At 31.5% G+C, this 20,590-nt stretch overlaps 1 protein-coding gene across 14 annotated transcripts in view; it reads left to right on the top strand.

Annotated features, from left to right (window-relative positions):
• LOC106679185 (NAD kinase) overlaps positions 1–20,590 on the top strand; it is a 255,860-nt gene that overhangs the window by 192,045 nt on the left and 43,225 nt on the right. The gene's annotated exons all lie outside the window — the stretch shown is intronic.

The raw sequence follows: 20,590 nt of genomic DNA, 5'->3' as shown, positions 1-20,590 counted from the left end.
CGAAACGTTGGACTTTGGAGAAAATAAAGAATTTTTTGAGATTTAACTTGGGTACAAATTATTTTAATCAAAGCACGGTGTTATTGTTAAATCGAAAAAATATGAAGATTTTTAAATAAATAATTTTTAACATAAATTAAATTTTTATGGAGTTAAATTGATTTGTAATTAAAAGTTTTAATATTAATGTGAAAATTTTGGTTATTATACATAAGTCATGGAAAGCTTATTAATAAATTAATATGATTCTATCTTGTTTTATTGTCTCTTAAGGTAATTTTAACATATATTCATGACCTAGGCAGAATAATCTCCAAAGAGTTAAAATGTTAAAATAGTTATAAATGAATGTTATTTGATAGACTGTCCTTTAGTATGGCCGAATTGGCCGAAACGTTGGACTTTTAAAGAAATAGTGTTTTGTGAGAAATTGGATATAATTAATTTTTTTATAAAATAAATAATTTAGATTAATATTTTATATATGCTTGTTTGAGAGTGGTTTAGTTTATTCTTAATTTAAAACAAATTTGATTGCATTTTTAAGATTTGAAAAAGGAAATCAATATTGAAGGTGGTATTCTTGAGAATGGCCTGAGGGTCGAAACGTTGGAAAAATTTTAAAGAATAAAGGTTGAGAGAAAAAAAAAGGATCATATTTGTTTTAAATTAAGAATAAATAATTTAATTTCTATCCATTTTAGTCACAAAACATTTTATTTTTCTTATAAGTCCTACGTTTCGGCCAATCCGGTCATCCTCAGGGACGATCTACTTAATACAATTTTGGAATTATATAATTTAAAAACTCTAACTAGAGTATCTATCAAATTGGTGTTACTGATCAGCGTTTATAATAAAAATTTAACATCATAATCTCTTGTTAAAATATTATTATAATTTTTTTTCAAAACTGCATATATCAACTTACGATTGAAAATTCCTCAATCAGTAAAATTAAAACCCATGAAAAATATTAATTAGAAATTTAATTTTTGAAAAATATAAACGATTTGACAATGTAACTGTTAATTATATGGAGCGCGGTGGAACTGTGGTAAGGCTCAATGCAACTCCATGCAGGCTACTCTGCCTAGGTCAAAACAACTAATATTGACTAATTAAAAATTGTTGTTTTGACCTAGGCAGAGTAGCCTGCATGGAGTTGCATTGAGCCTTACTACAGTTCCACCGCGCTCCATATAATTAACAGTTACATTGTCAAATCGTTTATATTTTTCAAAAATTAAATTTCTAATTAATATTTTTCATGGGTTTTAATTTTACTGATTGAGGAATTTTCAATCGTAAGTTGATATATGCAGTTTTGGAAAAAAAATTATAATAATATTTTAACAAGAGATTATGATGTTAAATTTTTATTATAAACGCTGATCAGTAACACCAATTTGATAGATACTCTGTACGGTTCTGTTTAGTCACAAGCGGTTGTTGGAACAGGTCTTATGTGACAATTCAGCATTTTAATTCGAACATAAATATTTAGCACATTGACTGTTTACGTTGTACACTAAATAGTTATTTATTAATCTTGTTCATTAGTAACTGTAAGGTTCATCTATAAGAACTTGAAGAATTAAATGAAACGTGAAATTCGATTCGATACTAGTTGTTTTTTTTTCTAAATTAAAAAAAACTAATAAAAAATTGTTTTCTAGTTTTGAATTCGTCATTACATGATAAAGTAGCCCTACAATGACTCAAAACAACAATTTTTAATTAGTCAATATTAGTTGTTTTGACCTGGGCAGAGTAGTCTGCATGGAGTTAGAGTTTTTAAATTATATAATTCCAAAATTGTCCCTGAGGATGGCCGGATTGGCTGAAACGTCGGACTTATAAGAAAAATAAAATGTTTTGAGACTAAAATGGATTATTTTATAAAAAAAAATTACCAGTCTCAAGAAAGTGTCAAGATTATAAATTAAATAATTTATTTTATTTAAACGACAAAATAATATTTTTAGAATATATTTTGATCTTGTTCAAATTGACATTCTACAATGTCGTTTACTTTTTTTTTTTTTTTATGAATCCATTGAATTAAGTAATTGAAAAAAATTGAAAATTTCATAAACTAGCACAATCTCACTAATTTTATTTAAACGACAAAATAATATTTTAGAATATATTTTGATCTTGTTCAAATTGACATTCTACAATGTCGTTTACTTTTTTTTTTATGAATCCATTGAATTAAGTAATTGAAAAAAATTGAAAATTTCATAAACTAGCACAATCTCACTAATTTTATATTATCATGTTAAAATTAAATGTGTTTAAGGAAAATTATTGAAATTCGAAAGTGTTCTCTATCATAAATGTTTTAGAGTTTGTCTCAGCAATTAGGAAAAATGCGATCTGCTGTCAAGGTTTTCGTAATCTATCCTCGCGTGTCGGTAAATGCACGCTATTAGGGGAATTTATCAGTCATGTGTCATTGTAGGGCTACTTTATCATGTAATGACCAATTTAAAACTAGAAAACAATTTTTTATTAGTTTTTTTTTAATTTAGAAATTTGGTATAATTAACTAGTGTTGAATCGAATTTCACGTTTCATTTAATTCTTCAAGTTCTTATAGAAGAACCTTACAGTTACTGATGAACCAAATTAATAAATAACTACTTAGTGCATAACGTAAACAGTCAATGTGCTAAATATTTATGTTGGAATTTAAATGCTGAATTATCACACAAGGCCTGTTCCAACAACGCTTGTGACTGAACACAACCGTACAGAGCATCTATCAAATTGGTGTTACTGATCAGCATTTATAACAGAGTTGGGCAAATATTATTCGAATGACGAGAGACGAATACTTTTTTATTCGTGAATTTTCTACTCGAATAATGAATTATTCGTACAAAAACATACGATTCACCGAATACTTTTTCATTCGTCATTATTTTACACGAATAATCAATTATTCGGGCAAAACAATCCGAATAACCGTTTGAATACTTTTATATTCGTCCATTTTATAGAAAAATAATCTCTTATTCGAAAAAATTAAATGATTAACAATCCGAATACGTTTGTATTTGTATAAAGACGACATTTTTTGTCTTACAGCTATACATAGATATATTTTATGATCGCGTAAAGATTAATTTCAACTTTTCTGATTTCTAACATATAAAGGTCCCTTTTTATGTTTTGGGATATGTAGAATATGAAAATACCATCGATTTATTTTAACATGTTAGGGCCTCTTTACCCTAACATGTTAGAAATCAGTAAAGTTAAAATTAGTCGATAGTATTTTCATATTCTACAGATCTCAAAACATAACGGGACCCTAACATTGAAGAAATCAGAAAAGTAAAAATAAATCCACACTCGATACTAAAATCGATAGTCCTTTTATATTCTACATATCTCAAAACATATAAAGTGACCTTAACATGTTCGGGATCAAGAAAGTTAAAACAAACAAATGAAAACGCGATAATTAAATCTATACACAATCATAAAATCAATAGATTTTTCATTTTTGGCATATATTGAAACATATGAAGAGACCCTAACATGTTAGATATCAGAAAAGTTCATATAAATTGATAAGCGATCTCAAAATCGATATCATTTTCATATTTTGCATTCCTCAAAATGTATAAAGGTATAAACCATAACAATGTTAGAGATCGGAAAAGTAAAAATAACTATTTAAGATACGAGATCTTAAAATCTATTTCATTTTCATGTTCTGCATTCCTCAAAACGTATAAAGGTATAAACCATAACAATGTTAGAAATCGGAAAAGTAAAAATAACTATTTAAAATACGAGATCTTAAAATCGATATCATTTTCATGTTCTGCATTCCTCAAAACGTATAAAGGGACCCTAACATGTTAGAAATCTAGAGATTTAAAATAAATCTATACGGGATGTTAAAATCGATAGCATTTTCATATTCTGCATATCCGAAAACCTAAAAATTGGCCCCTATGTGTTAGAAATAAAAAAAATTAAAATAAATCGATATGGGTTCTTAAAATTGATAGCATTTTCGTTTTGTACTCGTCTGAGTCTGTGAAATAGGACTTTCATACATTAGAAATTGAAGGCGGTTAAAAAAAAAAATTTATTCCAATAATATGTATTCGACTAATTTTTTATTCGACTAATCTTTTATTCGATTGAAATATTAATTTAAATATTCGAATAAAAAAGTATTCGGATTGTTTAGTCGTCTTTTTATTCGAAAAAAAATTTATTCGTCTCTCGTCAATCGAATAAAAAATTATTCGTCTCTTGTCAATCGAATAATTTTTGCCCAACTCTGATTTATAATAAAAATTTGACATCATAATCTCTTGTTGAAATGTTTTTATAAAATTTTTCCAAACTGTATTTTTCAACTTATCATTGAAAATTCCTCATTCAGTATATAAAATTATAACCCATAAAAAATAATAATTAGAAATTAAATTTTTTGAACAATATAGACGATTTGACAATGCAATATTCAATGTAACTGTTAATTATGGGGAGCGCGGTGGCACTGTGGTAAGGCTCAATGCTACTAACTCCAAAGACCCGGGTTTCAATCCGGCTGGGGAGATAATTATTTTTTGATTTTCTGTTACACTGTAGCCGTGAGTCAACCCTATGGGTTATAGAGCACATAAAGTGGGTACTCTTGGTTGGGAAAAAATCTGGGGGTTGAAGATGATAAACTCATCTCCTTATATAACCGTCGTTCTAAAAACAGGGCTTCCTTACAAAGAATTGAACCCATCACCCTTCCTGGGTCGTAGGGGTTCATAATATTATTATTATATGTTATTCCAACAACCACTTCTGTTCGTCCGGAACTATTCGGGGCATGCGCAGTACAAATTTTGGTAGGGAAAACCCCATATTTCGTATGCTCTTCTTAGTTTCGGACAGTCAGAATTGACTGTTGGAACAGACCTTTTGTTAGCTATAAATAGGTTGCTTCCTATAAACGCGTTAGTATGTTGTCAATTTCACACCTGTACTAATATTATCTTTTAGTACACTTAGAACTTTTTTAGATTTGTGTATTATCTGTATTTAGATAGTAGTTTTTTGACTGTTGATAAGAACTCTGCTATGTATAGTGTGAATTTTATCTGCTCTTACGTTTCTGATGATGCTTAGCCCGAAACGCGATTGGTAATTCTGATGGACCTGTGATAGCAATGCTGAAAACCTATGGTAATAAAAATGACTATGGTTTTTTTGTATTATCCGCTAAATCAATTATTTGATAAAATAACGTTTAAAATTCACCAATTCTGAAGATTAACTATATTACAAGATTTTTTTTTAGCAATACTTTTTATTTATTGATAGATATTACAATCTACCACACAGTTGTGGGCAATTGGTAATAGTGATGAATGATCTCATACATACTAAAATAAATTAAATAAATGAATTAAAAAAAATAAATAAATAAAATAAAACTCTTAAAATGTATACAAATAGAAGAATAAACAAATAAATAAATAAAATAATATAGTCTCTAGTCACATTTACACTCTAATATTACAAGAAGATAGTTTACAATCATTGCTCAATGCTCTGACACTCTCATGACTATATAGTTGCCTTTGTTTTTATTGTCATGATAGTACATACTGTCGTAACAGCATTGACGCACTAGGTATTGCGTGATAGTGTACAGTACTTGTAGCGACAGTTAAGCTATTGTCACCCTAAATACCACTATCCTGGTCATTTCTTACATACGAGGAGTTATCTACCTCTGTATCCTCCTATTTTAACACCTTGAGCGAATTGAAGTGTTTTCCGTTAAGAGAGTTTTGAAGTGCCCGAAATAAGTGAACATCTGATGGGGCAAGGTCTGGTGAACAGGGTGCGTGGGGGATCCCAGAAATTATTGGGGTTTATAATTTCTGCTGGGTCTGCAATGAAACGTGAGGACGGGCGTTATCGAGATGGAAAATTACGCCTTTACGATTATGAGACACTTGCATGAGATATGTTAAGCGTTTCTGCGATATCCCGTGTCGTAGAGAGAGGGTTGTCTGTGACCAATGCTTGAATTTGTTCATCATCAACAGTTGAAGGACGACCCGAGCGCTTTGCGGAAAACCACTTACCGACGGTGCTTTCTCCTAAGGCATCATAACCATACACACTGCAAATTTTGTTAACAGTCCATTCAGTGGATATTCCTTTTCGGAAATAAAAAATCATTAAATGGCGAAAATGAATTTGTTTCTCTTCCATTTTGAGCAAGCAAAATACCACTTAATGATAAGGAATCTCGGTTGAAACTGATGCCTATAAGCATCTTAACTAATTCTTTTTTAGAATATGTAAACATTATTGACCAAGTAAACATAATTTTATGAACACAGAGAGGATTAAACTGAAATATTGAAAAACGCTAGGAACTTATTTACAACCCAATATTTTCAAAACCTAACTATCAATTCCCTAAAGTTGCCATTTTGTTAGTTACCATTTTTTACGACAAGTTTATAATATTTGAACTATATTAGATGTGATACAAACTTGGGGCAGTGGAAACCAAGATGGCTCTCGACATCTGCTCACTCCTTTATGCGGGCTGGATCATTACCCTCAGTTTTCCAAAAATAGTTATGACTGGAGTCAGAGGCGAGTAATGTATTTTGATGAATTATTTTGCTTTTAGCTATTTTTAAGGATTTATTTATTTTTTGTGCTCCTATTTATCAAATAAGTAAAATTATGATAGAAAAGAATGATGGTCATCTAATTGATTAAAGTGTTTTTAAAATCTTAACATTTTTTATTAGTTTTCGAAAAATTATTCAACGTCTTCGAATCAGAACGTTAAAATGACGTCCATTTATATTAATAATAACGTAAAAAAAGGATTGTGGGCTTCCTCACTCATGTTGCTTAGACTCGTGTACTTGGAAGACATTTTATGAAGGTTTAAACTCTCACCGATTAAATACTTTATAAGAATATAAGTTTAATATTAGTTGTTCTATAAGAAAATATTCAACCAGTGCGAAGTTTTAAAGGACTGACAGTCCAAATGACAGTTATTATTCAATGATCACGTGACTTACTTCAATCACAATTATGAAGGTGTTTGGGGGTCCGGTCAAAAGAAATCAAAAAATAGCTAATAACTATTTGTTATTTATTATTATTTTTTAATCGTTGGGAGCACGGTAGCTACGGGGTAAAGCGCGTGGCTACTAACTCTAATGACCCCAGTTCGAATCCGGCTGGGCAGAAAATTGTTTTCTGTTACACAGTAGCCGTTGGTCAACTCCTGTGGATCCTGGATCCCTCCTTGGGGTCCATCCAGCCTCTTAAATTGAGTACCCTTAATTGGGTAATATTCTGGCGGTCGAGCGTGATTCTGACCGAATCGCCTCCTTGCACAACCGTTGGTCTAGGAACAGTACTTTCTTTACAAAGTACTGAACCCCTGACTCTTCATGGGTTGTATTGGGACAGATTTGAATTTGATTTTTTTAATTAATTCTTTATCGATCTTTGTTTAATCTCAACTAACTTCTGTATTTTCCGTCTTTTAGTGTGTCAAATTACGTTTCTCATATTTGTATTTCTATTTTGCTTCCTGCTCATTTTTGGCCTTAATATATATTTTTATCATTATGTTATATTATAACTCTTTTTATTCATTTGTATAACTAGTTTCTAACCTTGCTTCCTCTTCCATTCCTGGCAATCCTCCGAGGCGCCTGAAAAGAAGATGGCCTCGTGACCTTATATTGTAAACTGTTTTTGGAGTTCTACTACTAGGTAGTTTCTCTACATGCTGTATCATATCATTATGTCATTATGATCAAATTTACTTGTTGTATTTTTCATACAGTTGTAAATATCAATAAATAAATTTAAAAAATTCATTTGTATATAATTTTCTTTTCACTTATATTTACATAATTTTAACCCTTCCTTAATTTACTTTTTAATATCTTATTATCGTACTAAGTAAAAATATTTTTAGTTGTTTTTATATCTTTTTTGTACTGACAAAGCTCTACAACGTGGGGTGAAACATCAGCACAGAAATTGTTGTTAATTCTATTTATTGTTTTATTTTTTACTTTATGATTGGATTATTTATAAATATTAAGTGTGAAACTTCAATAATTTTGTTTTTATTTTGAATTTTTATATTATTAATTATTTTATTGATGATGCCATTACTTAGTAACTAAGCCATTTTATGCCAGACAATTGGCGTTCAAATGTTCATTATAATTATTCTTTGAGGACAAGAGGTCACAATTTCATTTTACATGGACTATCCTAACCCATTAATTCTTAATCTTTCATCCTTAACAATCCCTGATAATCCTCCGAGGCATCTGAAAAGAAGATGGCCACGTGACCTTCTAATTTAAATTAATGTTTGAAATTCCACCGATGGGTGGTTCCTTCCCAAGATTTTCAAGTGTATATGAAACATACAACATATTTACTTATGGTATTATTTTTTACAGTTGTAAATTACATTAAATAAATAAAAAAAAAAAGATTTTCTAGTATTGTTGGTACTTTTTGAGATATAGAGCTCCGAATGAAAAATAAATGTTTTTTTAGGTTTTGAAACAGCCGCCATTTTTAATCCCCCTGCCTATACTTGGCAGACTCATCAATTTTGACTAGTAATTATACATAGTTTTTATTGAAGGAATCGAAAATTGGGGTTAGATAACTACCTTTTTTCTCCTCTTGGGCTCTTGTACTATCAAGGAGACAACCTAAAAATTGTTTTCACATTATTACTATATTACCTCCTCACATAATACCAGTATTTTCTAACATACCTTAATAATTGAATAGTCCCAATTCATTTAAATTGTCTTTGTTTAATAAAAAAAAAATTACATGGACAAAGCACTCAAGTTACAAATAACCCAGTCTGTATCAGTACTCCTCCACTTTAAATTTTTGAATGATCAAATTTACTTGGTAAGTAATCAGTATTGCTCCTACTTAAACTTACATAGGTTTTACTGTCATTCTTACTGATAGTGCGAGGTACGTGATAAGATGCTCAGACCAGCTGTAATAACCTCCCCTTTGGTGGTTTGTTTTGTCTTGGTTTTAACTATTTATTTTCTTGTCCAATATTAAATCCGTTTCGGTGTTAAAATATTTATTCTCGAAGTCGATAAGGAGAGGAACACTCCACCTTAATGAAGCCGATACGAAGAAGAAGGAATAGGTCGCTTTCAGCATCGAAGTACGTACCTTTGATTACGTTTTAAGATATGTCATAGAATAATGGTTCTTATAATAAAATATTGCTGTATTAACCCTTATCAGTCGCTAAAATAAATATAAAGGACAAACACAATCGTCCTGAGGATCCCTGAGCCCACTCTATCTCCCACGTGTGAGGGGTAGAGCATAGCTCAAAAGATCCCAGCGCATCCCTCTGGCCGCATCACTGGTAGTCAGTGGAGGCTGAGCAAGTACGCTAAAGCCGCAAACACTCACCTTGAGTGGAGAATCTGACCATTGCCAGAACTCCAATTGTCCATTTTTATTTTAATAAGTCTCTTGGCCACTGCCGTTTCAACTTCTAGGTGGGCTGTAGGGATGGGCGGAACTAGATAAGGTTTGAACCAAAGGATTAGGATGGTTGGAGAGGTTTGAATGGAATTTTGAGAATTTGGTTGGTATGAGGTCAACGACAAAAGGGATATGTAGGTCAACTATGGTCCTAAGGATTTTGGATTGAAAGGATTGGACACGTTTGATGTTCGACGGTTTAGCTGTTCCCTAAAGTTCGTGTTCGTAGGTCCAGATAGGTCGGAGTATAGTCTTACAAATTAGTAGTTTGTTTTCTAGTGAGAGATGAGAGGTCCGGCTGAGCAGTCGGTATAGTTGGCTGAATCGTCTGTTGAGTTCTTGTCTTTTGAGTCTAGTCTGTTGGTTCCAGCTCAGTCTTTTGTCCAAAATGAATGCGAGGTATCGCACTGTGTCGGCTCTGGGTAGAGGCATATTATTAAGAGTAACAGGTGGACAAAAGCTGCGGCGGAGAATGAAAGTCACATGGGTGCATTCGGTAGCACTCTAAAAATACATTTACAATATAAGGTCTCGAAGCCATCTTATTTTCAGACCCCTCAGAGGATTTTCCGGAATGAAAGAAGAAGCAAAATTAGAAACTAATGGGTTTGAGTTGTTAGGAAATTTATAATGGAAGGATTGATATCTGGTTCAGGCTAGATCGGTTACAAATGGAACATTAAGGTCTTTGTGGATGATTTTATTTGTGACAAAGTAGGGAGCATTGAGGATTTTACGAAGGATTTTGCATTGTAAGGATTGGACACGAGAGGAATTCGAAGGTTTAGTGGAGCTCCAAAGCTCAAGTTCGTATGTCCAGATAGGCCTTATATTGTCATGTAAAACAGTCTTTTGTAATGAAGTTTGTACCGTTTGTCTAGTAAGTGCTGTAATAGTCTAAATTACGTGCAGTTTCCTGTTTTTTCAGTCTTGTATGAGGATTCCAGGCTAGTCGTTTGTCCAGTTGTAGTCCAAGGTAGCGGATCTGTTTTTCAGGAGTAAGAGCAATATTATTAAAGTATACTTTAGGGCAGTCAGTAGGTTTACGACGTAGGGTAAAGGTGATTTGATTGGATTGATTTTAATCCTCCAATTATGACACCATTCTTCGAGGGTTGTGATATGGGATTGGAGAGTTTGGGATACAATTAAAGGGTTATTATTAACAGCGAGGACACAGGTGTCATCGGCATACGTGGTGAGGATAGTGTTAGGATTGGTTGGAATGTCAGCAGTGAATAGGACCGAGGATACCACCCTGAAGAACACCAACAGACTGAAAGAAGAGGGATGAATAGGAACCATTGTTGTTTACTTTGAATAATCAGTCAGTGAGAAAGGAAGGCATAGTGAGAAAGTATGTTGAAGGTAGGAATTTACGGAGTTTGTAAAGCAGTCCCGGGTGCCTGACTCGATCAAAAGCCTGTTCTACATCGAAACAGACTCCCGCGCAATACATTCCTCGCTCGAAAGAAGACGAGACAACGTCCACCACACGATGACATTGCTGGATAGTGGAATGATTTTGCCCATGACAGATAATAGAGTGTTTGGACAGTAGGAGGATGGGTATTCTGCTGGCATATGGGGTTTGGGTATCATTTTGACCGTAGATTATTTCCATGGGTGAGGAAAATATGTGAAACGGAGAACGGCGTTGTATATGTAAGTGAGGAATAGGATGGCTTTTCTGGGAAGAAGTTTTAGGGTGTGGGATGTTATTAGATCGTATCCAGAAGCTTTGCGGTTAGGTAATCTCAGAATGATACTGGTTATTTCTGATGGATGAAATCCTTTAAGAGGAAGGGTCATTTGGAGTGGAATATTTAGTCCTGCTTCAATACATTCAAGATAAATTGGGTTAAGGATATCAGGATGCGGAATAAAGGTTTTAGAAAGGTGTTCAAATATTTGGGATTTTTCTTCATCATTTCTGGTTCAGGTTTGCGATTCGGTGAGAAGAGGATAGTTGAAGTCTTTAAAATTCAGCAACATTTTAGTCGTTCGCCATAATGATTTGCCAGTAGTTGTAAGATTCTCCATAAAGTTAATTAAATTTTGAATTTTCTATTTTTTAATTTCTACTTTAGGTTTGTTAGTCACTTTGGTATAATACGTTTTGTCAGTTGGAAATTTGGTCCTGGAACTTCGATCTTACTCTGCGTTTTTCCCTCAATAAGATACGAATATGCTGTGGCAGGTTATTTTGCTTATTTTTATTTATTTTGTTTGATTAATTATTTAAAAAAAAAAAAAAAAAGTAGTAATATTGCATTATCTTTCATTGCATTCATGGTGTTACGCAAATAGTTTGAATTCGAATTCTAAATTTCCAAACACATAAACTGAATATTTTTTTTTAAATTTATTTATTGCAATTCACAACTTTATTTATATAAAAACACATTAAGTAAATTTGATGTATGATCATGTAGAGAAACTGCCCATTGGTAGCACTCTAATAAAAAACATTTTATTTCTTTGTAAAATTACTTATTTATACTTATAAAATTACCGCTTTTTATTTAAAACTTAATTAATCTTTTTAAGTCAATTAGATTAATTAAATTTTTGAGTTTAGTTAAAGCCAATGTTCAAGGAATTTGTTCGCTTCACTGGCTGGAAATGTAGGCGGGTTACAGGTTTTTGAACAGAAAACCCGTATTAAGCATTCTCGTGCTGGAATTATGACGATTAACGATGTTATTATAATATAGTACATTATTATGGAAGAAAGAAAAGTATAGCGATACAAAAACATTGATTCCTTTAAGTAATATCCGAACAAGGTTACTGCAATAAAAAAAAGCTATTAAATAGGCAATTAAAAATGCGTATGCAATAAAATAGAGTTATTCTTGAACTTGTGTCATTTAATTAATTATGATTTTTTCTTTTACAGGTAAGTTGCTGAGTTTCCCTATTGCTACATTAATAATAACTTACTAAGAAGTAAGTTTTTAATGAGAAGATGTAAAGTTCCAGGATAAGGTACTTTTTTATAAATATTTATAAATGTTTTCAAGTTAGAAAACCAGTGGATTGGATTATGAATATTTATTTTTGTTTATTAATTTTTTAAAAGAACAGCGGATCGGATAAAGTCTCTTGAAAAAATTTTTTTAGTTCATGAAAATAATTTAAGAATTGAATCATAAGTTTGAAAAGTAGCTTTAAGAAGAACTTATGAAGATGATGTTATTTTTTATATATAATCTTTTCACTTTTTTTGAGACTGAATATATTTTTTGAATAAAATACTTTATAGTCTTAAAACATTATTATTTCCTTATGTCAAACGTTTCAGCCAATACTCAAGGACAATCATAAATATAAATTTACTTTAAAAATATTTTGCAGGCTATACTGCCCAGGTCATTAGTTTCAGTCAAAATAACATTGTTTCATTAATATTTAAACTATTAATCATAATCAGTTTAACTCCATTACACCTTGTTATCATATAGGTTGTTATGATAATTGAGTTAAATTGATAATAATTAAAAGTTTTAATATTAATTAAATAGTGACAAAATAGGATAAATTTGACTGAAACTAGTGTCATGGATAGAATAGCCTGCAAAAAGTTTTTTTAATATTATATATGAGTGTAAATTGGTTTTTAAAAATAGAGAATATTTTGATACTTTAATTTGGATACAATTGATTTTATTTAATTAGTTATATTTTATATTTTTAGTTCTAATTTGTTTAATTAGATCCGGTTTGTACTCTTTCATGCAGTTTATAAAACCCTAAGAATTATGAATCCCAAGTTTTGTGAAGATTGGTTGAGTCATGTTGAAGTTAATTCTATTTTTTTACCATGTATTTCCATTGAGGGTTATTATACAAATATTATTAATATTTTATGTAGTATATATATGACAATATCATAGATAATCAAATTGTATAAATGAATAAGAAATAATCACCTAAATCGGCCGAACGAACTACTACTAAGTTCTAAAGATTATACCATTTATGTTACTTTAGCTACCGGTTTATGTTATGTTACTCCATTTATTTATTAATTTTATCAATGTTTCAATACTGTTCAATTAATGTATATACATCCTCAAATATAACAATCCAAGCATTGCCTAATCTACTAGTAATTAAATATCTGAACAACTTGTCGGCTTTGACAGTAGGACAGCGCAAGTTCCCATTGGAATTATGTTAACCACTGCTTAATGACAGCGTATGACTGAATCCTTCGAGTGCCTCTCCTTCGCCTTTCCTTCGTCCTCGAAAGCTTGTCCCCTGAGGGGGTGACCTTGGAGAGGAGAGGAAGGGGATGGAAGAGAAGAAATGGGGTCAGTGGGGACAAGGTCGGCTCTGGCCTTCTTTCCTCGGCCAACTTTCATCAGTCTCTGCGATTTCTCGGGGAATTCACAGCCTCCACTGGATATGAGAATAAGAACCTCAGCTAGGTTTTTGATCTTGTTTCATGTAAATAAGCTCCTGAGATGTTTAGTACTAACTTGTATGATATATATTTTTCACTTTCTTTTTTCTTGATTGTTAATTGAATCTCAATTAAGATCCTCATATTAATACACATAGTATACATGTTTTATTTTGTTTGGCAGACAATTCCTTAAGTAAAATAAAAAAAGTTATTAATAAATGAATAAAATCATTTTTTTTTAATTTTATTGTAGGTATTCATAAAAAATAAATAAATGAATGAATAAGAGGATTTATTTTTTATTCTATTTTATTGTAGGTATTCATAAAAAATAAATAAATGAATGAATAAGAGGATTTATTTTTTATTCTATTTTATTGTAGGTATTCATAAAAAAAAAAAATAAATAAATGAATCAGGGGATTTATTTAATTATTTTTTTTGTATGGGCGACTACTCCTAAAACAAAATAAATAAACAATTAATGAATCACGGCGTTTGTTTTATATATTTTTATTTTTTAGGTGGGTGACTATTCCTTTAAAAAAATAAACAAATGAATCACGTTTTTTTTTATGGAGGACTATTTCTGAAACCTAATACAAAAAAATAATCGTACCGTTTTTTTTTTTTTGTTTTTTTTTTCTGGAGGACTATTCCTAAAATAAAATTTAAAGAAAAAAGGAATGAATCACAGTTTTTTTTTTTGTTTTTTATGAGGGACTATTCCTAAAACCAAAAAAAAAAAATGAATAAAGCAGCATTTTTTTTGTATGAACGACTATTTCTAAAAGAAATGAAAGAATCACGGCGTATTTTTTTTCTTAGGGGAGACTATTGCAAAAACCAAATTAAAAAAAGAGTGCAAAGAGTTAGACGAAATCGAAAAATATTTCATGCATATATAAGTGGCGAACCTAGTCCCACATTAAGAAATTCTTTTGAACAAATGACAACTAAATAGAAAATATTTATAATGATTTTTTTTTTTTTTTCGAAATATAATCAATTTCCAAAACTTTCCGCCAATATTTTAGAAAAGATATTCCGGCTTAGTAACTGCTCTTTAAGAAGTTTTGGTTTTCGATCGTCATGGCAGATTAACATATGTCATGTTTATCTACAACATTCCTATGTCGCATCTGGTACGTATCTCAGAAGTGTTTACCATTTAGACATGTGGGGTATATCTCCGACTGTGGGAGATGCATGTACGGTTCATTGTAGTTAGTAGTTTTTAACTGTTCCTTACCTACTCCTACGATTTCCTCATTTAAACTATAAATTTTAACAAATGTACATATTTGGAAATTCCTATCTCTCTATTGTATAAAAATATGGACTGATAAAACGGGGTCATAAAAAATAAAGTTTATCTATTGAAGAACGCATTTTGCCAAAAAGAGAACAAATGAAATGGTTTATGAAAGATAAAAATTATTAAAGAAGAGTGTAGTTGAAAACTTATATCCTCAGTTATAAAAGTCAAAAAACAGTTAGAAAAAAAGTGAAGTTGTGATATTAAAAGAATTAAAAACTTTTTTTTTTTTAAATTTACGTACGAAATTCCATGTGAGATGGGCATTTGCCATGACTATGAATAAATCACAAGGCATTTTTAAAAATTAAAAACTTTTTTTTATATATTAATTGAAATTTACGACTGCATAAAATAAAAAAAAATACAATAAGTAAATGTTTACAAATACGTTTAATGTTTCAGAACACATGATAATCTTATAGTACAAGTGCCCTAGATGACAAAAAAAGGCAGTTATTTTACCTCAATTTTTTATTAGTTAATTGAAAACTAGGTATAATTACTAGTTAAAATTGACGAGTCTGCCAAGTATAGGTAGGTGGAATTAAAAATGGTGACTGTTTCAAAACGCTAAAAATAATTAATTATTATTATTAGTGTATATAATGTGTATACTAATAATATTCTTTGTTTATTCTGGGATTGATCCCTTTAGAATAATCTACAGGCGTCAGAATTAAGCTTTAGAGCCTTAGAGTGAAATACAAAATAAGAATGAAATTATAAAACGTCATAAAACATAATAAAATTATGAATTTGCAATATTAAAATCAACAACAATAAACAGAATATATAAAATAAAAATAGAACAAATAATGTAAAACCATGTGTCATATCATAAAACATAAGATTTAAAACACTTCTGATAGTAAATAATAGAAAACAAAAATTATAAAATGTAACTAAACTAAAGATAATAAATGGAAAAGTACAATTTCTGCTAATATACATATTTACAAGAATAATCTAAATTCTGAAACATTTATTACAGAAAATATATAAACTTTCTTTGAAACATTCAATTGTTATTCTTCTGGAATTTGGTGGACAGAAGGTTGTCGAAGATACGGGATTTGAAGGTTGGAAGGGTATTAGAACTACGATATATATAGTATCTGGTATTTATTTAGCCCTGTAAAGTGGGGTGAAACTTTGGTTAACAATAAATAGTTTTTTGCTACTATACTTTACATACCTTTATTGACCGACACCCGGACTATCTTCCTACAATCTACTTCATACGGTCTCCTATCTTCTTTCAATAAAAATTATTAAAAATAAAAAGTCATCAAATTTGATCATATTGGATATAAATAATAATTCTTTAGCTTTGATCCTGCTATAGGTAATCTATTGAAAATTACTTCACGCCTTTCTGGTGCCCCAACAAAGCATCGACCCTGAACCGTAACGATGGTTCTGTTTTAATTGCTTTGTCGGTGGCTTCCTGTTGATCTCTTCGGACCACTTCCCGTCCCTCGGATCCAGGTCGCAAGTTCATAGTTACCGTATTCTTTTCCACCTTAACGATCTTGGGTACTGTGGCAATCCACTCGTAGAGATGCTTGTAACATCGTCATGCTTTGACAGCTATAGCTAAGAATGCTAAGCTTTATCTCAGAAGTAAAGGTCATATTATATTCCTTCATTTCAGAGGCACAGGTATATTTCAGAAGTAGATACAGAAGCATGATTCGTAAAACTCATCCCATAAACCATTAATTTGTTAATAATTTAAAAAAATAATTTTTATCACACTTAACACAAAACGCATGAGTCTGTCAGTTGTAAACTCTTGCTCTGATAATTCAGTGACTAATTAATTTTAATTAGAACGACCTGTATTTTTGTTTGTTTGTCTAAAACGTTTCAGTATAAGAAAGTAAAATCTCTACCTTGCAGCATTTAGCGTTTTGTAAATTTAGGCACTTTTCAAATATTGCTCGATTGAACTATCTCAAGTCTCCCTTGGGGGTCTTATTTGGGCGGGACCGCCCGGATAGTATTGCCTTTATCGTGTTATGATCTCCTCTTGTGAGATTGTGACATGTTGTACTTCGACCAACCTGCTCGCTATAATTTTCTGAAAAGTCAGATAAGTAAGGCTACCTTGAAGGGCGGAAGTGGAAGATTTCACACCGTTTTCCAATTTCAGTCGTTTTTTAAATATTACTCGATTAAGTTATCTTAAAGTCTCCTCTTTTTCATCCCGGCTCTTGTACTGTGACTCTTTCTGGGTTGTAACTGTAAAGTTTTTACTTATTTATTTAATGTAATTTACATCTCTACAAGTAATCAATATAATAAGTAAATGTGTTGTATGCTTCATTTACACTTGAAAATCCTGGACAGGAACCACCCATTGGTGGTACTTCAAGCATTAATTTAGATTAGAAGGTCCCGTGGCCATCTTCTTTTCAGACGCCTCGGAGGGTTATCAGGGATTGTTATGGATGAAAGATTAAGAATTAATGGGTAAGGAGTTTGGAATGAAAAGACTATATCATTTTTGGGCCAAATCTGCAGCGCATCCCATTAAGGTCTTTGTGGATGAGTTTACTTGTAACGTAATAAGGAGCATCAAGGATTTTACGTAGGATTTTGGATTGTAAGGATTGAATGCGGGAGGAATTTGATGGTTTGGTAGAGCCCAAAGCTCAATTCCATTTGTCCAAATTGGTCTAATTATCGTAGTGTATAATAATTTTTTGTTATGAAAGGGAAATTTAGAGCGTTTGTCAAGTAAGTGTTGTAGCAATCGAAATCTACGAGCAGATTCTTGTTGTTTCAGTTTTGTATGTGGATTCCATTTAAGTCTCTTGTCAAGATGGAGTCCTAAGTATCGAATCTCTTCAAGAGGCGTTAGTGGAGTGTTTAGAAAGAATACTGTAGGATAGGAGGGTAGAGGTTTTCGACGGAGAGTAAAGGTAATCTGGTGGGATTTGTCAGAATTTATTTTGATACTCCAGTTTTGACACCAGTCTTCAATAGATGTTATGTGTGTCTGTAGTGTTTGTGATGCATTAGTTGGGTCGTTTACAGGCAGTATACATGTGTCATCAGCGTATGTTGTTAGGACTGTGTTAGGGTGGGTTGGGATATCAGCTGTATAAACCGTATAAATAATGGGACCTAAGATACTACCTTGAGGAAAACCGGCGGACTGAGAAAAGAGTGATGAGCAGGCTAGGTTACGATTTACATTAAAGGTTCTATCAGAGAGGTAGGAGCTGATTATAAGTATATATGTAGGGGGTAGGAATTGACGAAGTTTATAGAGCAGACCTGGATGCCAGACACGATCAAAAGCTTGTTCAACATCGAGGAAGACTCCCGTGCAGTACATTCCACGCTCCAATGTGAATGATATGACATCAACCACTCGATGACTCTGTTGTATGGTAGAATGGGATGTTCTAAATCCATACTGGTGGTCAGGAATTACATGATATGAGTCAAGGATTGGATAGAGGCGTGTTTAATAAGAGTTTTTCTAGCATTTTGCCCATAATGGGCAGGAGTGAAATAGGACGGTAGGAAGATGGATGGGAAGTGGCTTGGAGGGTTTGGGAAACATTTTCCAAGGGTCGGGGAAATAGGTGGATCGTATTGTAGCATTATAGATATAGGTAAGGAATAGAATGGCTTTACGAACGAGCTGGGTGTTTCTTTTTTATAAGGTGTTATGGGTTGGTTTTATGCAATGAAATTACTCATTACACGCCCATAATTGACACATTTTCAAGTCCTTGAGAGTGTTTGGAAGTGTGATTGCGGTACGAATTATCTTTGAGTAATTGATTTTCTCTTGTATTCAAATTGCCTTCTAGTAATTTTTTTTTTATATTACCAGATTTAAGCGGAATCAGTTGGCTATTTGTCTTCTATCCAACCCTTTTACCGGATTTTTTTTAAACTAATGTTCTAATCCTTATTAAAATTTAAACATTTTTTCGTCAAAATTGGTGCAGCGTATACAATATTGTGTATTGTTTATATAAATGGAGTAATAGTGTATTTGATGACGTAGAAAAGAAAATTGAATTAATGTTGTCAATCAATTCAGTGACCCAATTATATTTGTTTTAATTATTATATATACAGGCTTATTTTTTAATTTTAGTTTTAAAAACTAAGATAACTCACAGTATCCTTTAATAATACCCCACTTATTACTGTCGAACTGATCCGTTACTTATGACTAAATCTGGACAAACGACTGACTTAGAATCTGCTTAGAAGATTGAAAAGACAGCAAACTCCACGTCGATTCCGACTACTACAACGCTTACTAGACAAACGGTCCAGACTCCCAATTCATAATAAAAGACTGATCTACATGACAATAATAATAAGGCCTATCTGGACATACGGAGTAGAGCCTTGGGGCTCCACTAAACCATCAAATTCATCCTGTATCCAATCCTTAATACTCCTTACTTTGTCACAAATCATGTCATCCATCAGGACCATGCAAATCATGTTTCCATAACAGGTACTAATCCTTCCATGATAAACTTCCTAACCATCCAAACCCACTTGTTTCTAACCTGGCTTCTCCTTCATTACCTGATAATCCACCTAGGCCTCTGAAAAGAAGATGGCCTCGAGACCTTCTCTTGAAATATCATTGGAGTTCTATCAGTGGGTGGATTCTCGACATGTTTGTATCATGTCATTTTATCACTAACAGCAAATTTTCTTGTTGTATTTAGTTGTATACAATTGTTGTATTTATTTGTATACAATTGTTGTATTTATTTGTAAATAAATTATAAAAAAAAAAAACAAGAATTTTAATCTGTATAACAAAGGATGTTTTAATCTTTATAATTGTATAACAGAAGGAAAACGCTAGCCGGCATGATGGAACAAAAACACTGTTTTTGCTATTCACATTTTTTAGCTATTTTCAAATTATCACGCATTTTGCTGTTGATGAATTTTCGTTTTTTTTTTTTAACCATTGAATATGGTTTTATGAAAGTACAGTTCAAATTTTCCTAAATTCGATGTTTTAATATAGTCATTTTTTTTAATAAAAAAAGTTTTAATAAAAAAGTTTTAATTTACTAAATTAGTGTAAAATGATCTTGTAAATGTAATGATGTCCCAGATAAATGGTCTTCCAAATTCTGTTGAACCTCTTCAATCAAAGAAAATCTTTGTCTTTTACTGAAGGCAGATCGAGGCTCAGGTGGTGTGAATATCCATGTTCAATCAGATTGACAATCAAATCTAGATCAAACTGGTTTCGTTATTTTTTTTTTTTTTTT

Source organism: Halyomorpha halys, unplaced genomic scaffold (genome assembly GCF_000696795.3).
Source record: "Halyomorpha halys isolate HHAL.00 unplaced genomic scaffold, Hhal_1.1 Scaffold183.1, whole genome shotgun sequence".
NCBI classification, from domain to species: domain Eukaryota; kingdom Metazoa; phylum Arthropoda; class Insecta; order Hemiptera; family Pentatomidae; genus Halyomorpha; species Halyomorpha halys.
This window is presented reverse-complemented; position numbering and strand designations above follow the sequence as displayed.